Here is a 23660-nt window from a genome sequence, read left to right on the forward strand (position 1 = left end):
TAAACTATAGTTCACTTCTTGTTATTCAACTCTTGGAATACATCTGGCAGGAATGCTTCACAAGCCCACTTTGGGCAGGCATCAGTGGGGAACTCTGTAAAGCAGCTGATTGCAATGCGCTTGGTATAAGCGCTGATCAGCTGTTCCATGATGCCAGCAAGCCTGCTTTGGACAGGCACTAGGAACTCCATTGACAGCCAGTCCCAGTGGGCTTGCTGTAAGCGCTTATTGCTGTTTGGCAAGCCCTCTTTGAGCAGGCATCAGTTGCACTATGGAATTCCCAATGGAATTCAGTCAGGAGGTTTTTCCTGATATTCAGCCAAAATCTGGCTTCCTGTAACTTGAGCCCATTATTCCATGTACTGAACTCTGGGATGGTCGAGAAGAGATCCTGGCGCTCCTCTGTGTGGCAACCTTTCAAGTACTTGAAGAGTGAGCACTATTATATCTCCCCTCAGTCTTCTCAAGCCTAAACATACCCAGTTCTTTCAGTCTCTCCTCATAGGGCTTTGTTTCCCATCCCCTGATCATTCTCGTTGCCCTCCTCTGAACCTATTCCAGTTTGTCTGCATCCTTCTTAATGTGTGGTGTCCAGAACTGGACACAGTCCTCAGGATGAGGCCTAACCAGTGCCGAAAAGAGGGAACCAATACGTCATGTGATTTGGAAACTACTTTCCATATTGGATGGTACATTGGATAAAGTGCATGTATGAATAAGAATGTATAGGATTGGGCTGCACAATATATTTAAGGCCTTCAACCCTCTGCCAGCTTATTTCTAAACCCCCAACACCAGTCTTATAGCACCTAAAAAAATATGATTTTATTGTACTTTAAAGAAAGTAAGGTCTACTACAACACAAATTTAACTTTGAACCAAATGTTATCTTTATTGTGGAATTCCATGGCATAAGATTAATACACCTCTACATAAAATAACTGGAAAGGATAGTGCCTGAAGGAAGGTTTAACAATTTAATTGCAATATAAATATGTCACTGCCTTCTTAATTTAAGTAATGCATGGGAGCTTACATAATGTATTGCACCTGTTAATGGAGTTGGACTACTACTGGAACAGCACAGCTAAAGCTGAAGTGTGTATTGCTAGTGATATGTTAGTACGTGGATGAGAAAATACACCACTTTAGAAATATATCATTAGCTGGAGGACAATAAGTATTTTGCATTGATAGTTTGCATGTTTACCTAGCATGTGTCAATCTAAAGTTGGTGAATTTGGTGCTTTCGCTACACATTGTTTGGTGGTATTTCCATTTGAACATTACACTATGATTTAGTGCTACATTATTATTAGCATTATTATTTATTTCATTTATGAATCGCTTCCCATGAGGCATCCCAAAGCAATTTATAATATAAGAACATAGATAAAAGTTACACATATAAAAACTGTTAAAGCAATTCCGTATATAAAAACAAAGTTACACACACACACACACACACATATTTCCAGGTCAGTCTCAAGAGCAGTCCCACATAAATCACATTGCAGTAATCCAGTCTGGAGGATACCAATGCATGCATAACAGTGGTCAGGCTATCCCCATCTAGAGATGTGAAGGCCTGGAAAAATTCAGAAAAAAACCTGTTTTTTTCTGTTTTTTCTCGAAGCCTTTTTTTGGGAGGTTTCTGCAAAATTGGAAAAATGGGGGGGAAATGAAGAAAAAAATGATTATGAAATGTTTTATTTTAGCATGATGAATAAAATGTTACATTGAATCTTGGTGCCCCCCTTTTCTCAGTTCTTTTTATAGGAATGGATGCTTTATGTCCGCTTGACACTGTGGAAGACTAGCAGAGACATAATTAATTTTCTTTGTTATTAATGTTGATGGTTTTTGTTTTTTGTTTTTTGCCTGCTCCTTATAAACTGGCAAAATGAAAGAGGTTCCTTACAGTTCAGGATTTTGTAGATCCGTTTGTTACCAAAAAAAGCAAAAATTTTAAAATGTAGAATCATAGAATAGTAGGGTTGGAAGGGGCCTACAAGGCCATCGAGTCCAACCCTCTGCTCGATGCAGGAATCCAAATCAAAGCATTCCTGACAGATGGCTGTCCAGCTGCCTCTTGAATGCCTCCAGTGTCGGAGAGCTCACTACTTCTCTACGTAATTGGTTCCATTGTCGTATGGCTCTAACAGTTAGGAAGTTTTTCCTGATGTCCAGTTGAAATCTGGCTTCCTGCAACTTGAGCCCATTATTCCGTGTCCTGTACTCTGGGACGATCGAAAAGAGATCCCGGCCCTCCTCTATGTGACAACCTTTCATGTACTTGAAGAGTGCTATCATATCTCCCCTCAGTCTTCTTTTTTCCAGGCTAAACATGCCCAGTTCTTTCAGTCTCTCCTCATAGGGCTTTGTTTCCAGTCCCCTGATCATCCTTGTTGCCCTCCTCTGAACCTGTTCCAGTTTGTCTGCATCCTTCATGAAGTGCGGAGACCAGAACTGGACGCAGTATTCAAGATGAGGCCTAACCAGTGCTGAATAGAGGGGAACTAGTACTTCACGTGATTTGGAAACTATGCTTCTGTTAATGCAGCCTAATATAGCATTTGCTTTTTTTGCAGCCACATCACACTGTTGGCTCATATTCAGCTTGTGATCAATGAAAATTCCAAGATCCTTCTCACATGCCGTACTACTGAGCCAAGCATCCCCCATCTTATAACGGTGCATTTGGTTTCTTTTTCCTAAGTGTAGAACTTTGCATTTATCCCTGTTGAATTGCATTCTGTTGTTTTCAGCCCAATGCTCCAGCCTATCAAGTTCCCTTTGAATTTTATTTCTGTCTTCCACGGTATTAGCTGTGCCCCTCAATTTTGTATCATCTGCAAATTTGATAAGCGTGCTTTGTACCTCCTCATCCAAGTCGTTAATAAAAATGTTAAAGAGCACTGGGCCCAGGACCGAGCCCTGTGGTACCCCACTCGTTACTTCCGCCCAGTTTGAGAAGGAACCATTGATAAGCACTCTTTGAGTATGATTCTGGAGCCAACTGTGGATCCACCTGATAGTTGTTCCATCCAGCCCACATTTAGCTAGCTTGCTAATCAGAATATCATGGGGCACTTTGTCAAAAGCTTTGCTGAAGTCGAGATATATTATGTCCACAGCATTCCCACAGTCTACAAGGGAGGTTACCCAACCAAAAAATGAGATGAGATTAGTTTGGCAGGATTTGTTCTTCATAAATCCATGTTGGCTCCTAGTAATCACTGCATTGTTTTCAAGGTGCTTACAGATTGACTACTTTATAATCTGCTCCAGAGTTTTCCCAGGGATGGATGTTAGGCTGTGACTGGTCTGTAGTTTCCCGGTTCCTCTTTTTTGCCCTTTTTGAAAATAGGGACAACATTAGCTCTCCTCCAGTCATCTGGCACTTCACCAGTCCTCCATGATTTTGCAAAGATTATAGAGAGTGGTTCTGAGAGTTCTTCAGCCGGTTCCTTCAATACTCTAGGATGCAGTTTATCAGGCCCTGCCGATTTGAACTCATTCAAATTGATTATGTATTCCTTGACCATTTGTCTATCAATCTCAAGCTCCAATCCTGACCCTTCTACTTCATGTTTCCTGGGCGGTTCACAGACTCTGTAATAATTGTTTGAATAAAATGTACAGCAGGGCCCTGCTTTTTGGTGGCCTGCTTTTCAGCATTCTGCTAATACAGCGGCTAAAATTAGAGTAAGGCCCCACTCATACGGCGCTTGTTTTGCTTTTACGGCATTTTTCGGGTATCAAGTGCCATTTTATTGAAGGAGTCCCGCTTTTCGGCGGGTTTCGTTTTTAGGCGGGGGTCTGGAACGTAACTCGCCATATGAGTGGGACCCTGCTGTACTTTTAATATACCAAATGTGATATTTTTATGCCAAACCAACTTGTACATAATTACATTTGATGTCCCTGAAGTAACAAAGTGACTTTCAATCTGTAAAAAGCACTGATACTGCATTTTTTCATTTTTTCTGAAAATTTCTGTTTTTTTCTTTCAAAAAATAGGGAAAACTTTTTTTTCATGGCTTCTAAATTTCTGTTAATTTTACATCTCTATCCCCATCCAGAAATGACTGTAGCTGTCTTACCAACTAAAGCTGGGAAAAGGTGCTCCTAGCCACTGAGGTCCACTGGGTCTCTAGCAATAGAGATGGGTCCAGCAGCACCCTCAACTACAAACCTGCTCCTTCAGGCAGAGAGTGAACCCATCCAATGTAGGCAGTTGATGAACAGCTTCGGGAACCATCCACCCAATGCACCTCTGTCTTGCCAGGGTTCAGAGTCAATTTATTGGTCCTCATCCAGCGCAACACCGAGTCCAGGCACTGGTCCAGGGCTTGCACAGTCTCTCCTGATTCAGATATTGCAAAGAAAAAGAGCTGGATATCATCAGCATACTGATGGCACCTCACCCCAAATTTCCTAATGACTATTCCCAACAACTTCATACAGATGTTAAATAGAATTGAAGTTAGTATGGTACACTGCAGCACCCCACAACATGACTGTCAGGGGGCTGAAATATAATCACCCATTCACCCAATGCTATTCTCTGAAGGCAGCCTTGGTGATAGGACCAAAACCACTGTAACCCATCTCACAGAGCCAGTTCAGGAGGATACATTGGTCAATGGTATCAAAAGTTGTTGAGAGATCAAGTAAGAATCAGTTCAGTCCCTTAACAATTGGAATGGGTCGAGATAATCAGTTTTATCCAGAATACTTGCAGCTGTCACACCGCAACCCTCTCAATCACCTTTCCCAGAAAGGAGGTATTTGTGAGTGGGTAGTTGTCATAAACCAGTGGGTCCAGAATAGGCTTTTTCAGTAGTAGCTGAATCGCTGCCTCTTTCAAAATGGCTGGGACCACTCCTTCCCACAAAGATGTATTGACCACTCCCTATTTTCACCAGGTCATACTCCCTCAGCTAGCTTTAGTCAGTTGAGAGAGTCAAGGGCCTAGTGGGACACATGGTTGGTTGTATCATCACAAGGACCTTGACAATGACTACTGAAACTGATCCCATAGTGTTGCAGCAGATGATTTCAGTAAATATGGATGTAGCATCAAAATTGCTGTGGGAACAAATGACTTTATCCGCAAAGTGCCCTGCAAGCAATTCACAGCAGGCTTCCAAAGGGTCTAAAACTCCAGTGCCTGGCATAGATGTCAGCAGATCCTGGAAAATAAAAAAGTTCCACTGGCTACTTGAGGATGCAATAGAGGCAGAGAAGTGGACCTTCTTTACTGCCTTCATAGCCACATGGTAGGCATGATTATGCACTCCTATTTGTGTTCAGTTCTCTTGCAATGTGTCTTTTGCCACTGGTGCTCTGTCATCCAGTCTGTTCATCTTCGGTATGCCAAGGTGCAGAATGGACTCCACAATGCCAGAGAGGTCACTTGGGGGCGACTGTGTCAAGAGCCCAACACATTTCACTATTCTATAGAATTGCAAGGGCTTCAACAGGATCAGGAATCCATTGGATTCCATTTGTCTCCGGAGGGCAGACCATCCAAATTGGTCCACCGCCCCTGCTGAGGGATACTGGAGCTATAAGTCCAAACTTCAGCCGGAAGTGATCTGACTATGACAGTGAGGTGATATCCACATATACACCCATTTCCAGGCCACCCATTCCTCCATCTAGAGCAAATACTATGTTGAGGGTATGCCCTGCTCTATGTCAGAGGAAGGAAAACCTGAGACTACACTAAGGTCATCATGGATACAATGAGGCCCTAAGCTAGGATACTAGAGGCAGCCTCAGCATGGATGTTGAAAGTACACAGAACTATATTTCTGCATTCCTTTAATACCAAATCCAAGACAAACTCTATCAGAAGTTGCTAGGCAGCAAGATGGACAGTACATCAGCAGTAACCCTAGTTTACTGCCTCCTTGGCCCACCTCCAGGTGCAGACCTTCACAGCCAGGGGTTTCTTCATGATGTGTGCACGCACACACAATGGTTATTGTTTTTAATTAAAATACTACAGGCTGTGCTCTACTTGCCAACCTCCATCACCACTCCTCACACATTAACCCCGTAGAGCTTTCCCTTCCTACCCCATGCAACTACTAAGCTCGTTTTTCATCATTCCAACTCCATTTCTGAAGCCACGTCTTCTATTCTGCAGCCCACCTTTGCACTCGTTTTCATCTTCACCCCCATGTCAATGCCTCTTCCTCCTCCCCGTTTTCTGCAACTCCCCCTTGCACACAGACCACTCCTATGGTACATTCCTGCATCTTCCTCCCACACATTACAATTACTAAGCACACTTTTCACCTTCCACCCAATTATGGAGCCACCATTCCCTCCTCTTCTGCAGCCCCTTTCATACCCCTCTGCATTCCCATGCCTCCTAACCCCTCCTTTTGTGCAACCCCCATCTGCACTCACATTTTCAATTTTCCTCCTTTCTTCCTCCTCCCTTTTTTCAACTCCTCCTTGCAGACCCCACCCCCATTTCCATGCCTTTTCCTCTCTCTACTATTCTGCAGCCCCCTTTCCACACCCACCCCATTTTCAGAGCTTTCCCTACCTCTTCCTCCTCATTTTCTCTACTCCCCCTTGCACTTAGACCACCCCCATTTCTACGCTCCTCCCCTCTCTTATTCTGCAGCCACCCATGCACAGACAGACCCGTGATCATATGTGTTGCCGTATCTTTAAGATGAATAGAATCTTAAGAGCAAGCCTGACATTAACCTTGTTAGAGAAGGTTAAGTTCAGTTGATGAATATTGCACATATATGAATGTTTGCTTGTTAAAAAATATATCTGTACTAAATTACTTCATCGGGTCTGGAACTTCATGTTGAAGACAACACATGGTGCCAGTAGCAAAAAACATTGTGTGAAGGTAGTGTGGGATATTTGAGGGCTCTACATCTGTCATCTCTCTCACATGAGGCAACTGAGGAATGGAAGAGGGAGCCATTAGAGTACAGCAAGAAAGGAGGAACACTGAAAGGGGGAAAGTGGCTGTTTTAAACCATGGCAGAAGTTTGACTGAAGCAGGAATTGAGAAACACTGAGAGAGAGAAATGGCAGTTTTAAAGAATGGCGGAGGATTGAGCAGAGTGAGCAGAGTTTGAGTAGAGTGCGAAGGGAGTTAGCTTCTCTGCCATACCCATCTCTGCTATTTCTTCTTGTTAAAACCTTTTTAATATAAAAAACAACCCCTCAATGTATCTCCGCCAATCTATTTAGACCTATTTTCTCGTTAAAAAGCATCATTTTTCCCTTGTCAATGTCCCTCTCTTCTTGCTTCCATGCCACAACTGCTGTGGTGCAACCTGCCTTCTCTTTTGCTCCCATACCCCACCCTGACCTCTTGCAAGTCCATCTCCAATGAGAGCTGAGTTATGGCACTCGTACATTTTTTATTATATGTAAGAAAAGAGTGGATTTTTCTAAATATTTCTGTTGTTTTCTGTCAATGTAACATGCTAGGTTAAATACTCAGGTCCCTTCTTCTTGATGGTTTTGATATCAGTACCTGTGGCTTTATCTAGTTTTCATTTCTCAAATTGGATAGACTCCACACAGTTCATGAACCACTGAGAATAGAATATAACCTGGAAACAAGAAATCTAATTTTAACATAAAAATGAGCAATGTCCCTGTCTTGACCCCCACATTTTTAAGGGCCTTGTTCCTCTATTTTTTATACATTCTGGATGTAAAATTTAATTTACACCATATTAAAAATAAATGCTTGGAACATTAACTTTAAAGGTATTCTTCAGAAGCTAACTTTTCACTACATTTTCATCCTTACAGCAATGGAAAGGCAATTTTTTAAAAAAAGGTTCTGCCCTGCAGGAATAGGTTATGAGTTCAGTGCACAGAAATCATACCCTGAAATGGTTGCAGGGGAGGTTAGATTAACAACTATACTATACTATACAACAGCCAAAACAGTATTCACTTTTTTTAGCATTACATATCTAGCAGATATTTTTGTGAACTAAAGGAGCAATCTCAGTAGTTTGCCCAGAGCTTTGAAATGCTAGTTTCCATCTATAACTTTGTAACAATATATTTGCATAGTTGTGTGTCCACCACTTTTTGTCATTACTGGAATCTGGTCATGCAGCCTCCACCTCCAAATATGATAGCAGTAGCCTTAATTTTGGAATTACTCTCACTCATATGCACACACCTGAGCTCCCCTCTTCTTCATCATCAGCTGAGAAATACTTAGATATAGGAATAGTAACCACAGTGGAGAACGTACCTGTACCTATAAGGATGAAACCATGTGTGCGCTAGAATAAAACAGATCAACAACGATTTAGAAACTTGGGGAAATTAGAAGCTGTTTGCCTGGTGCTATAAAAACATCTGAGTGGGCACTAAGTAATCTTCTCAGAGGAGAGGTTGCCAAGGCTAGTGGCACCACCACTGAAAATACAATTTTCCTAGTAACCACTTACTGTACCTCAAATGGTGGGTGAACCTGAGGAAGAACCTCTGACGATGATATCAAGGTGTGGCAGGCAAACATATGGGGTTGTATTAAATGTAGCGCTACATGAATGTTCTGTCAGCGCAAGAATTTCAGTTTATGCAATAGACCCTTGTTTCCTGGTACATTGTTAAATCTGTTCTAGGGGTTTCCCCAACCCTTTGGAGCAGATTTCGGAGTTGTGGGGGGAGGATTGGAGGAATTCCCATTGCGCAATAAGAAATCTTTGTGCTGATGGGACACATTAGTTGAATACCACCCATGGTTTGTTTTTTTCTTTTGAGCGATATTGCCATTCAATATACAATACTTTAAAAACTTTTTTTGTCCTTCATAGTTTGTAGTTCACAATTTCAAATAAGATTGTTACGGCCACTTTAAATTGTAAAGCCTGTAGTGTGATTCCACTCACACAGTTTTGGCAATTTTTAGTGGCCTCTTTAAAGCAAGTGAACATTTTCATTCCTGTTCAATTGCTCCCATCTCTAGCAAAATATCAACAAAATGGGGAGCCATTTGACAGCTCAAAAGCCTAAGTGTCAAAAAAAGTTATTTCCAAATTATTCCTTTCATACATGCTTCGCCATAAGAGGATGCCTAAAACCTCCTCCCCCAACAGATGTTGCACCCCATCCTCCCTTGGCAGTAGGTTTTAGGAAGCAGATGGAACTGCAGAGGGAGGTGGGGACAGAAAAATCCATTAGTTTTCTTTCACTTGCAGTTCTTGGGATCCATTCCATTGTAATTTCTCAATATGATTTATTAGCTTTTCATGAATGGGTGTGTCACTACCCCTGTGATAGTGGAGAATGTCTACAGGTAAAGAGTTTATGAAACTTATCACCAAGTTGATTTGAAACACAGAACATGCTAAAATCTGTTTTTGTCAAATCTTTCAGTCATGTGCTACTACCACTACTTCTAATAGTAATAAGTAATTCATTAACTAGAGAGTCCCCGCCCTGCAAGATTCCAAAGAACGCTTGGAGCAGCATGATTTAGCTGACACTTCTGCTTCTGTGTTACCCCTTTGCCCAAGGTCTTGGAGAAAAAGAAGGAGCAACAACTGGTGGAAGACTCTCATTGTTTGCAGACTTGGAGGGTAGGGGTTTGGTAGCTTCTGTGATTCCTTGCTGCATATGACAGCCATGCGAAGCCAAGGACAGTCCCAAAGCAACTGCTTTTAAGCTGTATAGAGCAGCCTCCAGATGCCCCTTCTATCTGAGGTGCAATAGGTGTTACTCAAAAGAGGTTGTAGAATGCCCTTCCCAGAAAGGTTCACCTGGTATCCACATCATGGTCCTTTTTGCTCCAGGTGAAGACCTTCATATTTTCCCATGCAGTTAAAAATGTTAATATATTTTAGTGCTTTTTAATGCTGTTTTGAAGGATTTGCTACTAGCAGTTCCATTGTTTATTATGTTGGTTTGTGATTGCTTGCTTTTAATTTTTGTATGGCTTTTAAACTGTAGTGTCCACCACCCAGAGAATGTTACCGTTATAGGGCAATATATAAATATTGTTAATAAATAAGGAAATAAATAAAATTAACATTTTGAGGAAGACAAGGAACAATGTGTTTACATTAACTCTTCTACATCCTTTATTTCAGAGCAAGATTTGTATGAACATGCTCTGAAAAAAAGTAGTTTTGCACGAATTATAACATATTGGGATACTGAAATTAGAGTAACCTTATAGATATTATTGTCTATGAACTCCCCCCCCCCCGTTCTGTTCTATTATTATTGCAATTTTCTGGGTAAAAGACAATGTAGCTTTGAGGATTCAAATCGATGCTTTCAGTTCCGCTAAATCAAATATCAGCATCTACTACGTTTTAAGTCATTCCAAAGCTTTTTCTTTATCACATTAGTTATTTTTCTTAAATAAAATGTTTACCTCAGCAAAGTCCGATAATAAAAAGCAAACTACAAATGGTCTCAGTGGAATGCTTCAGGGGAAAAAAGATGTGAACAAGTTGGATGCAAACAAGATGTGTTGGATGCAAAGAAAATATCCATATTTATCAAGAGGCTATCCAAGGTTTACTAACATACAAAGATGATTTTAGCCTATTCCACAATGTTATAAAGAGATGCAAGAACTGGAAAGAATAAGACATCCCAGATGGAACACAGGTGCATGTTAACAAATATATAAAAAGTTTTAAAATGCATGAAACCAAATTGTCTTGGGCTTAAAATTTCAGGGCACCATATAGGCAGACAATATTTCCAAATGAATTACTGTGACATAGAAGACCACTAGAATAAAACACCATTCAGGGACATTTGTGCATTTGCAAGGTACTGCTGTGATCAAAAGCCTAACATTGCCCTTTCCTGGTAAAGCAGAATCCACAGTCAGTTCAGGCAGGTGAAAATATGGTGAATAGTTTGGGGCAGAAGGACAGGACAGGAAACAGGGAAGCTTCAGTGAAATTTAAGATTCTTGACAACAAGGGACAGAGGTCATAGTTATTTCAGGACTTAAAACACTGTTTGTTCCAAAGAGAGCTCAGTCTTCCTCAGTCTGACTACATCATTCATGAGTTCCAGTTTTGGAAAAAGGGCAGGGTATAAATAATAATAATAATAATAATAATAATAATAATAATAATAATTCAGGATCCACCTCTTTGTTGAGGGGCTCAGATCCTTAAAATGGGCTATCCCTCTGACTTGGAGGCTAGCATTCCATTGTAATGCCAATCTTACTGCCTGTGTTGATGCACCAGTTCTGCAAAGGACGAGGTTCTTGGAGGCCAGTTTGCTTATACTTTTGCTTATACTCTGGAGCTGCAGTTCCTGGAGATCCAGATTCAAAGTCTCAGTCTTGGGAGTCTTGGGTTCACTGTCTTTGGCTCAAGTGATGGGGACTGAGCCGTCCTCAGTCACCATTGGCTTCTCAGCTTCTGTGTCATGCTGCTGCAGGACTAGTTTGATGCCATGACAAACATTAGAAGATTGATGTAATAATGCCAAATTGACCAATACGTCTTGCATTTAAAGGAACATCATTCCTTGTGAAGCTGCATAGATATCCATGTGGCAGAGTGAAAATACGGTGCATATTTTCTTTCTTCAGCAGGCACATGATGATACTCATAACTGATGTCTATGTGTTCTGTTGACTTAAGGGGGTTTGTCTAATTATCTGTGCTCTGAATCATGAGAGAGTTTCTGGTAAACCTTATTTTTAGTGGCAGCTGTCTACCCAACAGCATCTGCTCATTATCTCTGGTTTGAATTCATTAAATGATGTACATTAATGAGGTACTGTATTAAGCAACTTATGCTTATGTTACCAGGCAGGCAATGGCACAGCTTTCTGGTGACTATTTATTAAAAATCTACCATGGAGAACCTAGTCTTTGACCAATAACCAAAGACAAATGAGCACATAAAGTCAAGGTCTAATAAAACATGATATATCCTGAAAAATATGCAGAAATAACTGATGATGGAAAATAGGGTCTATGGCTGATAGCCAAAGGAAAACACAATATTGACCAACTTCTAATGTACATGCAATTTACTCCCACAAATTGTGATGTAAACTGCTTGCTGTGCTGACAGGAGATATGTGCACTCCCAATGACAAAGTAAGAAATTACAAAGATATTCTAATACAGAGGTATAAAATGCAAAGATAAAATACACCACATATCTCAAATAATTTGCCAGATGCGTTTCAACTTGAGTCACGTCTTCTTTATTGGCATCTATCTGGAAAGTTTCTCTTTGGGTTTGGCAATACTTAAAAATATAAAAAATGTAAAAAACTTTTTAACATGAAAGAATATATATGATACCTGCAGCAGCAACTTAGTTCACTTGGTAAGCCTTTTTTAAATGTTTAAATATTAAAATTTAAGTATATTTTAATATGAATTGGTATATTCTTTCATGTTAATAAAAAGTTTTTTACATTTTTAATGTTTTATTAGACCTTGACTTTATGTGCTCATTTGACTGTGTTTATTAATGCATCAAGGATGGTTAAACATGTTTTTATTTATAATTCTGATTAACCACTGCCCAAGTGAACTAATAGAAAAGATGGAACAAAAAACAAGGAAGGGTCTCTTTAATCAGCTCCAGTTTCAGATCATATTTCTGTGCCACAAACTTGGCCAACCAGACTGATGAAGAATAATGAATACATCTGCATGATTAAAACATCTGTGTCTGTCCTAAAGGGTCAATTCAGCAGCTAGATTGGCATAATGATTGCCAAGGAAAACCAAATTAACCAAACTTAATATTATTCTAATCGTTAGCCCATTGAGTTGACAATGATGGGTAGCAAACATGCACCAGTGAACAATAATGAAGCTGCTCCTGGATCAGCTCAGCATAGGTTTTTTTGGGCTAATTAGGTAGACAAAAATGTTAATTTAATCAGAGTAACATGTATTCATTAAAGAAGGTGCATAAGAGAGCTGATTGCTGAAGCAGAAAATTAGCTCAGTCAAGAGGTAAAATATAGCCCGTGACTAAATTGTCCAGATACGCAAGATGACATGTTTGTGGGATGGACTGCCATCTATATATATTTCAAGAGAGAGGGAGAAACAGTACCAGTTACTAATTAATCTCGGAAGTGTATCACAAACAATATTATTTGTGCCTGTTATGCACTGGTCCCAAAAAGTTCTGTGGTGCATTTTCCCCAACTTTTGTTTTTGAATATTCATGCAGTAGAAATGTTAGGCATAAAACTACAATAAAACATTATTATTCAGATAGGCTTGTTGGTCTAAGTGTTACTTTATATGGAATAGTATTAATACTTTACTGAAAGGGAAACTATGGCAGTTGCAGTGACTCAGATCCAGAAAGGTATGTGCATGTTTATTTTCTAAGGGGGTTCTGTTTCAAAACTCACCCTTGCAGAGACCCAAACAACTCTTCTAAGTCTCTGGGTTAAAAAAAAATAGACTGGATATTTTGCCATGGAAGATCTTATAAGGGAAACTTAGCATGCATGTGCTATTTTCCTCTGACCTTTCTTTTACACTCTCATCCTCCAGGATCAAAAAAGAAAATTTCCAATTTTCCTCTGTCTTCAGAGTTCTGCTCGAAAGGGAATATATAGAAATGGCATTCCAGACTTTTTCAAAGGTGGAGCACTGGCATCATCTGCCAGAACACAAGCTTGCCTTGTTGTCTCACAGCTCATTAGCCATGCCTTAATTTGGAGATCTTAAGCCTTGCTCCCTTTGTAGACCATTACAGGGTGTGGTGCGAAGGCAGTAAAATGTATTATTCTAAATGTAATTCCTGTTTTTTCCTCCCTCTGAACTTTGTGTGCTACATGCTGCAGATTATATCTGTTTTTACTAAAAGCTACTCTTTGTTCTTTACATACCCACTGTGGGAACTGTAAAGAAGTTGAACCCATGCAATATAATTTGGGTTGAATAGGGAAGGTGGTGGAGAGAAAGAGTGAATGAATTTGGGATGGGGGGTGGAAGAAAAATAATGTGTTCAAAGACAACCTGCTGGTAAATTCTAAGTATGCAGGAGACTGCAGTGGTGAGAAAAAGATGCTATGTACATATTTAAGGTTAAGTCCTATTGAAAACAGACTTTTTGTTTGAATTCTGGTAAACTGTTGGCAAAAATTATGGGGGAAAGGAAAAAAAGCTTTCTCACCCATAAAAAGAAAGGGGCAGGAACTGGAAAAAAAAAAAGGAAAGGAAAGGAAAGGAAAAGAATATTTTTTTATGAAGAGTTGCTAGACAGAGAGAAAATTCAGAAGAGTGCTTTTATGGAGGAGAACAAAATGTATGCATGGTCTTTGTAGCAGCTGCAATTGCTCAGTGGTGAGATAAAAGCAACCCATGGAGGGGAAGGGGGAGCTTTGGTGTTCCATGGGTGGAAAGGGGGGAGCTTTGGTGACCTGTGGGGGGAAGGGGGGAAGTTGGTGGGGAGGAAGGGGGAGCTTTGGTGACCTGTGGGAGGGGAAGGTGGGAGCTTTGGTGACCCTGTGGGGAGATGGGGCTTTGGCAACAGTAAACAGGGTTAGTAAGTGAAGTGACCCAGGTTGGAATCCCTAGTATGTAATACTACTGTAATCACTCTGTACATATGTGGGGAGGGAAGAAGCTGCACCAGCTCAGTAGTGACAGAAAAGTAGTACGCACATGCTCAAAAGCACATGTGGACAGCTGCATTCATTTTGGACTTGCTTTAGGAGCGTGGCTGTGGGTTTAGAGGTGTGACTATGGACTCTAATTGGGAGGTTGTCTGTGTGGCCTGTCATGATGAGCTTGTGCATTTCAAAATGTAACACTACACCACTCTCTGTGTTTATGATTAATTCAATATCCTGTATTAAATTTCCAGCAGGCCACTTTCATTGGGGAGGGGAATGAACGATGACCCCCCTCAAATGGTGAGCTGTCAAGCCTATTCGTTATTCCTTCATCGCCATATATATTATGATTGGGGGGTGGATAACAAAGACAAAAGTATGGGGAGTGAGAGAGTTATTTTTCCATGCTCGGTACATCTTTCCCCTCTTACCTGTCCCAGCAGCTTGGAAAAGCAATGGAAATGGGCTGATGGAAACACACTCAGCCTCATCACTCACTTGTTCTCCTGCTGCACCTGGCCTGGCCACCACCATGAAATGTTGAAGCATGCTGCACTTCACAGCACTACCTGTCTGTGGCAAAGAGAACTGCAGCATGACAACCTGCAGCATGACAACTTTTTATATTTTTCAGTAATAGTATAAGCTTTCTAAGCTAGAAGATGGTTAAGGAAGGCAAGAGGAGGAAGACATAAAAATGCACTCTAGGGGGAAAATCTCTTATAGTCAGTCACTTATCTCTTGCCTTTTCATAGCTTGGAATTATAATGATGTGTGTGAAGGCAGAAGGCCATGCAAAGAAGAATTTTCTCCCTTTGTGTGCCCATATGAGGTTCCCCTCCAGCATCTTGCCTTTCTGAGCTCAAAAGTCCAGGAACATACAAGAGGGAGAAAAGATTGCCTAGGCAGATCTTTTCTTTCCACTGTATGCTATTATATCTCCACCTCTTGGGCTAGAGATTAGTTGGAGAGTCAAGGAAGAACAGAAGAGGCATGAGTGAGAGAATTCTTGTAATAGTGTGCCTCATTGTCTCTGTGTCTGATCATGAAGCCAAGACTGACGGACAAGAAATGTGGTTTGCCCACCTGTATCTAAAATAAGGAGGGAGGGGGATTTGGCTTGGTTTGTATTTTCAGAACCTATTTAATTCCCAAAACAATATATGACTTGAAACACAGCTATTATTTGAAATTCACATTTCTTCAAATTTTGTGATGCATTTTCCAAACAAAAAATGTGTACAAAAATACATATATTAGGGGAAAACATGTATTAAAATGTATATATTCATGAAAACAATTTAATGAATTTCCAGAGGGGTAATCCTGTTAGTCTTGTGAAGCAAAAACAACAAAGAGTTTTGGGTCACCTTAAAGACACCAACACCAACACAGTCTAAAATGGCGGAGGTGCAACAGCTACGGACGAGGGAGCTCCACCACTGACGGCTTTTATGGGGTAATTTTCTATATAAATGCCCCTTGTCGGAGGCTACAACATATTGGAAATACGGGGCAGCCTCCCCCCTCTTAATGCCGTCTCCCTCGTACCTGACCGGGAGGCAGCTTGGTGCTTTCATCTGCACCGGGCTGCTGCCGCTGCCGCCACCACCACTGCCGTCGCATGGAGCCGGGCTGGAGCTGGAGCTGGGCTGGGGCTGGGGCCTTTCAGCGGGTCTGGTGCCGCGGCCTGTCCCTGGGAACACCATGCTGTTGCGATGATCTTTCGGTGAATGCTGAGAGTGGGGGAGCGCCCCTGCAGCCACCACTATCTTACCATCTGACCTCTGTCTGCTTGCCCTTAATATCAGCAGTATTTACATCTTAATGCCTTTGTTGTTGGCTTCTGAAGAGAACTTCCCTGTTAGTCCGACTTGAAGGGGTTTGTTTGCCGCGCCCCCCCCCCCGCTGAATGTACTGGATGTTGGATGCTGAGATCAAGAGGCGGTGTTGTTTTTCAGTCTTGCATATGGACTCTCACGCACACCGGTCTTTATGCAAGGGTGGGAAGACTCATATCACGAGTTTCCATCTGAAGGCGCACTTTTTGGACTATACAGATGGGAAGCCTTATTGTAACTGAGTTAGTCTCTATATTATTGTTTAGCTTTCTTGCTTAGTGTTTGGTGTTTTTGATGTTTTATATGTTTTTTGCTTTGTACGTCGCTCAGAGTGGCTGGGTAGCCAGCCAGATGAGCGACTAAGAAATCGAATAAATAAATAAAAATAAAAAAGGAAGTGGGTAATGGCCCGTCAGGTAGTCATGCATGGTCGCAATGTTAACCATGTCTAATCCCATTGAATTGGCGTGGCTTAGTGAAGATGCTTTCAGGATGACAGAGAGAAGGAGAGAAGCACTTGGACTGAGAGAGTGTGAAATAAATGTATGTGTATGAGTGAGTGAGTGAGAGAGATGCATCTGTGTTTGTGGTCTGTGTGTGTTTGTGTGCAAGAGTGAGTGTGTGTGGTGCAGAACAAACCAGGGGAGCAAAGCAACTGCAGTCTTCTCTCCAGCAGCCTGCATGCTTGTGCGTTTGCACTAAGCCATGGTTCTGCTTAATGTGACATGTGAACCAGGCCAATATCTCACCTGATTAATGTATCAGATCTAAGATACATTGAGTTTAAATGTTTCAACAATTGTTTGTTATTAATAATATATTAATAGATTTTGGTTTTGGCTCAGGAGCAGGAACTCTAAGTACATTTAAGATTGTACTTCTGAAGGCTGTTTGGATAGTTTGTGTTACATTTTTTTCTCCTGTTACTCTCTGGTTATGGATAAAAAAAGCAAAATTTGATTGACTGCAGTCAGGGCTGGTGCCAGAAGGCGGCCAGGTTGGACCCTGGTTTAAGGTGGGATGGTGGTGCTTCCACTCTGTAATCCATGGCATTATTGGGTCCTGCAACTCAATTTGCTGTGGATCGCGGAGAAGGAGCTTCCAGGCATCACCCCTCCAATGCAGACAGCATAGGCTTCAACAAGCCCACACTGCACACCACACCTACCTCTTCCGTCAGTGTGAATGCTGTGTGCACTGTACCCTCATGTCTTCCATCACCCATCTTGGTTGATGGCAGGCATGTGCGCTCTGCATGCACGTCATTCACATGACACAAGAGGTAGGTGGGGCACGTGGGTAGGCTTGTTAGCCCCATACCGCCTGTATCGGGGTGGTGTTGGGCTATGGTACTGTGGGCCTGGGACAGTCTAGTACCCAAGGGCCCTGTCATGCCTGGCACCAGCCCTGATTACAGTGCATTTTACTGTTAGGTTTTGCACTTGTTTCTTGCTGCAGTGGCTGTTTCAAAACTTGACAACTGTTCCTCACTATTGCTTATCAGAATTGCTGAAATTTGCAAAGCATAGGCTTTGACCATGCAGTCTTTCTCATTCAGCTGAGACCCATTAAATCAAAGTCGATTTGAAATGTGAAATACACTTTATTGATTGTTTAATGGCAATGAATAAGCAGCAGGAAGTATAAGCTGGTACTCTTTTGAAAAATCCAGAAAAGAATCATCCATATGCAAAGCTACAACAACATTTCAGGCTTTGTTTTCTTGCAATCACAGTTACAAAGCCCTCCAAAATGCTGGCTTTGCAATTTCATTATAATGAGTTAAAATATGAACATATCACAGCAGAAGTGCGTTATGGATCAAGAAATGAGAACTCAACAATTCTGGAAAGGAAGATTATAATTAAAAACCTATCAAAGCTGTTTATTAGAACAAACAAACTTTTAAATGAAATGGAAACCATACTTCTGCATGGCCAAACTAAAATGTCTGAGAAGAGTAGTATAGAATAGCATGTTTTTATCAAATATAAAAGTTGCCCGTCCCCCCACCCTGCTGAATGATTTTCAGGGGTACTGTGGAGAGGGGGAAATGTTTGCTGTATGATTCTTTACCCTCTCTAGTTAATTTACAAGCACTTTGCAAAGAAGTGGGTGAAAGACTTTGCACTGCATTGCAACATAATGCTTTGCTAATGCTTGCCAGTTTAAAGGAGGTCATCCACAACACAATGTGCAGCACAATATCTCCCCATCTGGTAAATTTGCAAGTGCTTTGCCAAGGAACGGAAAGGGATTGCATTCCATATTGTGCCTCAGGTCAACTCCTTTAAAATTGGCAAGGTGCTTGCACACTGACAGTTTATAGGAACTAATCCAATGTGTGATCCCATTCCCTTCCACTGTTTCATGAATCTGGAAGCACTTTGCCTCTTACATAGCCAAAGTAATCCTAAATGGTTAGCATTTGTCCATGTGATCTGTCCAATAAGGTTTGCCCTCAGTGATGTCACTGGCTTGAGGTTTTTATGAGGAAAGGCAGGTTATAAATGTTTTTTAAAAATAAAAAAATTACACTCTTTTGTCCTGATTAACTAGGCTCACTATAGGAAAAAAAATGTACACACACACCAAAAAATGGTACTAAAGCAATATCAGCCTAGGAAAACAACAGCAGAAGATGGGGGGGGAGGGGAGTAGGAACAAGAGTTTCTTCAGACCCCTTCGAACCACAACATTTATCCTGCAAGTATTCACGGATAAACATTCAGTACACCCCTTATAATTGTGATTGATCATAGAAATAAGTAGGGAAATGCAGTATATTAGAGTTTCTGCTGGTAGAAAAGAAGGCACATTTTCTTAGTCTTGCTAGGGTACATTTTCAAAATCAGAAGTTGTCTTAAACTAAAAAAATTAAAAAAACATATTTGCATTTGAGACACCATCTTTTATGAACTCAGTGGAGGGTATATTCAAGTATACACACTTATAGTACAAGTCTCTGCATGGCTACTCAGAAGCAAGTCCCATTGTATTCAGTGGAGCTTACTCCCAGATAAGTTGGTAGAGGATTGAAGCTTTAGAGGTAAAGAGTAAGCTAACTCATCTCCATTAGCTGCTGGGCTGGTTTTGGTGTACAAAGCCCTGTACAGCTTGGGACCAGGATTCCTGAAAGATCGCCTTACCCCTTATATACCCAATCAATAATTGCACTCTCCAGATGAGGGCCTCCTGCAGATACCATCTTACCAGGAGGTCCGTTCCATACAACATAGGAAACGGACCTTTAGTGTTGTGGCACCTACTGTTTGGAATTCCCTCCCCTTAAACATTAGACAGGCACCATCTCTGTTATCTTTTTGGTGCCTACTGAAGATCTTCCTCTTTTAACAAGCCTTTTAAGTACAGGCCTTATCCCAGTCTGCATCTATTTTGGAGTTGCTGTTAAAGATGTTTTTATTTATTTTTATTTTTTTAAAGATATTTTTAAGATGTTTTATGTTTGAGATTGTTTAAGAAGGTTTTTAGTGTTTTGTCTCTTGTTTGCTGCCCTGGGCTCCTTCTGGTAGGAAGGGTGGGATATAAATTTAATAAATAATAATAAATAATTTATAGTGTTTTAGGCATCTGATATTAAGAATCTTTAAGGAATTCAAACTTTGTTTTGCCTAATATGGAAATCAGAAGATAGGCCACATCTGCACCATACATTGAAAGCACTATTGTACTGTTTTAAACAGTCATGTCTTCTCCCAAAGAATCCTTGGAACTATAGTTTGTTAAGGGTGCTGAGAGTAGTTAGGAGATCCCTATTCCTCTCACAGGGCTACAATACCCAGAGTGTTTTAACAATCACTCCCTCTTTCCAGAGAAGTCTGGGAATTGTAGCGCTGTGGAGCAGATAAAAACCATCATTATTATTCCCACATTGTAGGGGGCAGGACTGTGAATGAGAGCCCTGAGAAGTAACCCTTTAATTTTTATCCCTTTTATATTGAAGGGAGTGGGGAGGTAGTATATGACAATCTGTAATTCAGTGTTGTTAATAAAGCATTTTGGATTTATTTTTAGGGGAAACAAATGGAAAGAGGGCCGTGAAGCTGATTGTAACAGCAGTGAAATTAATTAAGGGCTGATGGAAGTGAAAGGCATCAGGGAAAGAGGGTATCAATGGTGAGTGAAAAGATGCATGGATGCCAGGTCCACCAGTAGATGGACAGCAGGTCTAGTAACTGAGAATGAACAGAGGCACATCCCTGCAATGTAAGTTTCTCAGAGACTAGGCCTCACCACTGTTCACAGAACCATGCAAACCCTGGCCTGGCAGAGGCAGGTCATGACAAAGCAGCAGAGTGTATCCACAGCCTAGTAGCCAGGGCAGTATAAATTGTAATTCTATCCAGTGTAGCCTCTCTGGGCTGTAACAGTTTTGTGCTGGCAAAATCAGGGCCAAATTAGGCTGACAGCAGGGGATCTGGCTCAAGATCCGGTGAATCCCAGGCTGGCTTACCCCTCGAATAACCCTGGAATTAACTTTCAGTGGGTGGAAGGGGGAACTCAGTGCTGGTGGAGTAAACTAGTTTAATTCCATGAGCAGAGGCTGTTGGAGTAATTCAGCACTCATGGAGGGAGACTCTGCCCTGTACACACGCACACATGCGTGCACACACACGTGTTGCCAGGTCAGAAGCATCCCAAACCCTGAGATATCAGGGGTGGGCCCTAGTAATGTCATGGGGGGCAGGCCCTAATGATGTCATGGGGCAGGCCCTAGTGATGCCATTAAGCATGATACATTAAGCATCAACCACAGTTGTTTGGAGCATACCAGTCAAACAAAAAAATTTCCCTGATTGGAAATTAAGATAGAAATCTTAGGTAAATGAGGGTGTTTCAAGGTCCTGCTGAAGTGACGGAATAATTCCTTCTCACCTGCTTAGAGAGCCTGGGTGGGGAACATTTAATCTAGCCTACTTGCTTCTGGCAAGAAGGGTTTACATGCCTTCAGGCCAGGCCAGTCACCAGAAGGCCATTGCAGGAAAAAGGGAGCCTAATGTTGTGGAGATGTTAGATGGGAGCACTCAGGAGTAAAGACGAATGCCCTGAAGGCTGCAATTCTAAACACACTTACTAAGGGACTAAGCTCCATAGAGAGCCAGTGTGGTGTAGTGGTTAAGGTGTTGGACTAGGACCTAGGAGACCAGGGTTCAAATCCCCACACAGCCATGAAGCTCACTGGGTGACCTTGGGCCAGTCACTGCCTCTTAGCCTCAGAGGGAGGCAATGGTAAACCACCTCTGAATACCGCTTACCATGAAAACCCTAATCGTAGGGTCACCATAAGTCGGGATTGACTTGAAGGCAGTCTATCCAAGCCCCATAGAACTCAACAGGAGTCACTTCTGAGTAGATATTGTTAGGATTGTGCTGTTGGTCAGGCTTTACTAGGGTACTCTGCAACAATATCCATATCAAAGCAGGGTTGGCATATCAGCAGTATCCATATAAAAGCAGGGTTGCCCGTATTGGGCAAGAAACAAACCATCATGCACACAACAAGGTGAATCATCAGTGGGTTTAAGGGGGTTGACATGACCACATGGAAGCACTGCTGTTGCTTCTATGGATGTAAGGAAGTAAGGTCAGGGGTAAATGAAATGCAAAGAAAAAGAAGAGTGATGATTTCCTTAATGCAGTACCATACCAAACACAAGAAGATTCCTATGAGTAAGAAAGAACACATCCTACAACCAGTCAGGGTTCCTAACCAAAACTAAAAAAATCCTGTCAGCCAGTCAGCCAGCCAGGATCACAGAAATCCTCATGCAGCACAAGCTGACCCAGGGGCTGCAGTTAGTGCAAAATGCTGCGGCATAATTGCTGACATGAGTGAGACCCTATCAGCACATAATACCTCTGCTCTGAAATCACACTGGTTGCCGATTGGCCACCAAGCCAAGTTCAAGGTGTTCTTTCCATGTTATGACTTCCACATAGTACTTGTTCTGCTCTTCTAAGAAATCAGTCCTTTAGTGTGGCAGTACCTACACTTTGGAACTCCCTGCCTATTGACATTAGGCAGGTGCTTCGTTGTATTCATTTTGGCACCTGCTAAAAACATTTTTGTTTAGGCAAGCCTACCGAGGCATATAGAAGCTATTACGTTGTTTATCTGTTTTTAACTCATTGTTGGTGTAATTATTTTGAATGTTTTTAAATGCGTTGTTGTTGTTATGTGCCTTCAAGTCGATTACGACTTATGGTGACCCTATGAATCAGTGACCTCCAACAGCATCTGTCATGAACCACCCTGTTCAGATCTTGTAAGTTCAGGTCTGTGGCTTCCTTTATGGAATCAATCCATCTCTTGTTTCGCCTTCCTCGTTTTCTACTCCCTGTTTTTCCCAGCATTATTGTCTTTTCTAGTGAATCACATATTCTCATTATGTGTCCAAAGTATGATAACCTCAGTTTCATCATTTTAGCTTCTGGTGACAGTTCTGGTTTAATTTGTTCTAACACCCAAGTATTTGTCTTTTTCACAGTCCATGGTATATGCAAAGCTCTCCTCCAGCACCACATTTCAAATGAGTTGATTTTTCTCTTATCCACCTTTTTCACTGTCCAACTTTCACATCCATACATAGAGATCGGGAATACCATGGTCTGAATGATCCTGACTTTAGTGTTCAGTGATACAATTTGAGGACCTTTTCTAGTTCTCTCATATCGGCCCTCCCCAGTCCTAGCCTTCTTCTGATTTCTTGACTATTGTTTCCATTTTGGTTAATGACTGTGCCGAGATATTGATAATCCTTGACAAGTTCAATGTCCTCATTGTCAACTACCTGTCTTTAACTGTTTTTGCTAATAATTGTATTGTTTTAATTCCTTCTATAAACCGCTTTGCGGTTTTTTACAATAAAGCAGTATATAAATGTTTTAAGTAAAATGCATAAATAAATTTTGGAGTCACTGTGGCCCTTGGGTCTCTTTCCTCTTTTAGGCACAAAGGAATCTTCCTTATACTGAGTCAGGTCATTTGATACCATCTAGCTCAGTACTGATGCCATGGACCAGGATTAGCTCTCCAGGATTCCAGGCGATAGTCTCTTCCAGACAGTGGCGTCACTAGGGTTGGTGTCACCCGGTGCGGTAACTCATGGTGTCACCCCATGGACCTCCTCCCGTACCAGACCATACAGAATCCTTAGTAATGTTTTTTGTACTAATGTTACTCGTAAATTGTA

General features: G+C 41.4%; 1 protein-coding gene across 9 annotated transcripts in view; it reads left to right on the plus strand.

Moving 5' to 3' along the window:
* Window positions 1-23660, plus strand: part of SGCD (sarcoglycan delta) — a 379008-nt gene that overhangs the window by 60132 nt on the left and 295216 nt on the right. The gene's annotated exons all lie outside the window — the stretch shown is intronic.

This window comes from Rhineura floridana, chromosome 3, assembly GCF_030035675.1.
Source record: "Rhineura floridana isolate rRhiFlo1 chromosome 3, rRhiFlo1.hap2, whole genome shotgun sequence".
NCBI lineage: Eukaryota > Metazoa > Chordata > Lepidosauria > Squamata > Rhineuridae > Rhineura > Rhineura floridana.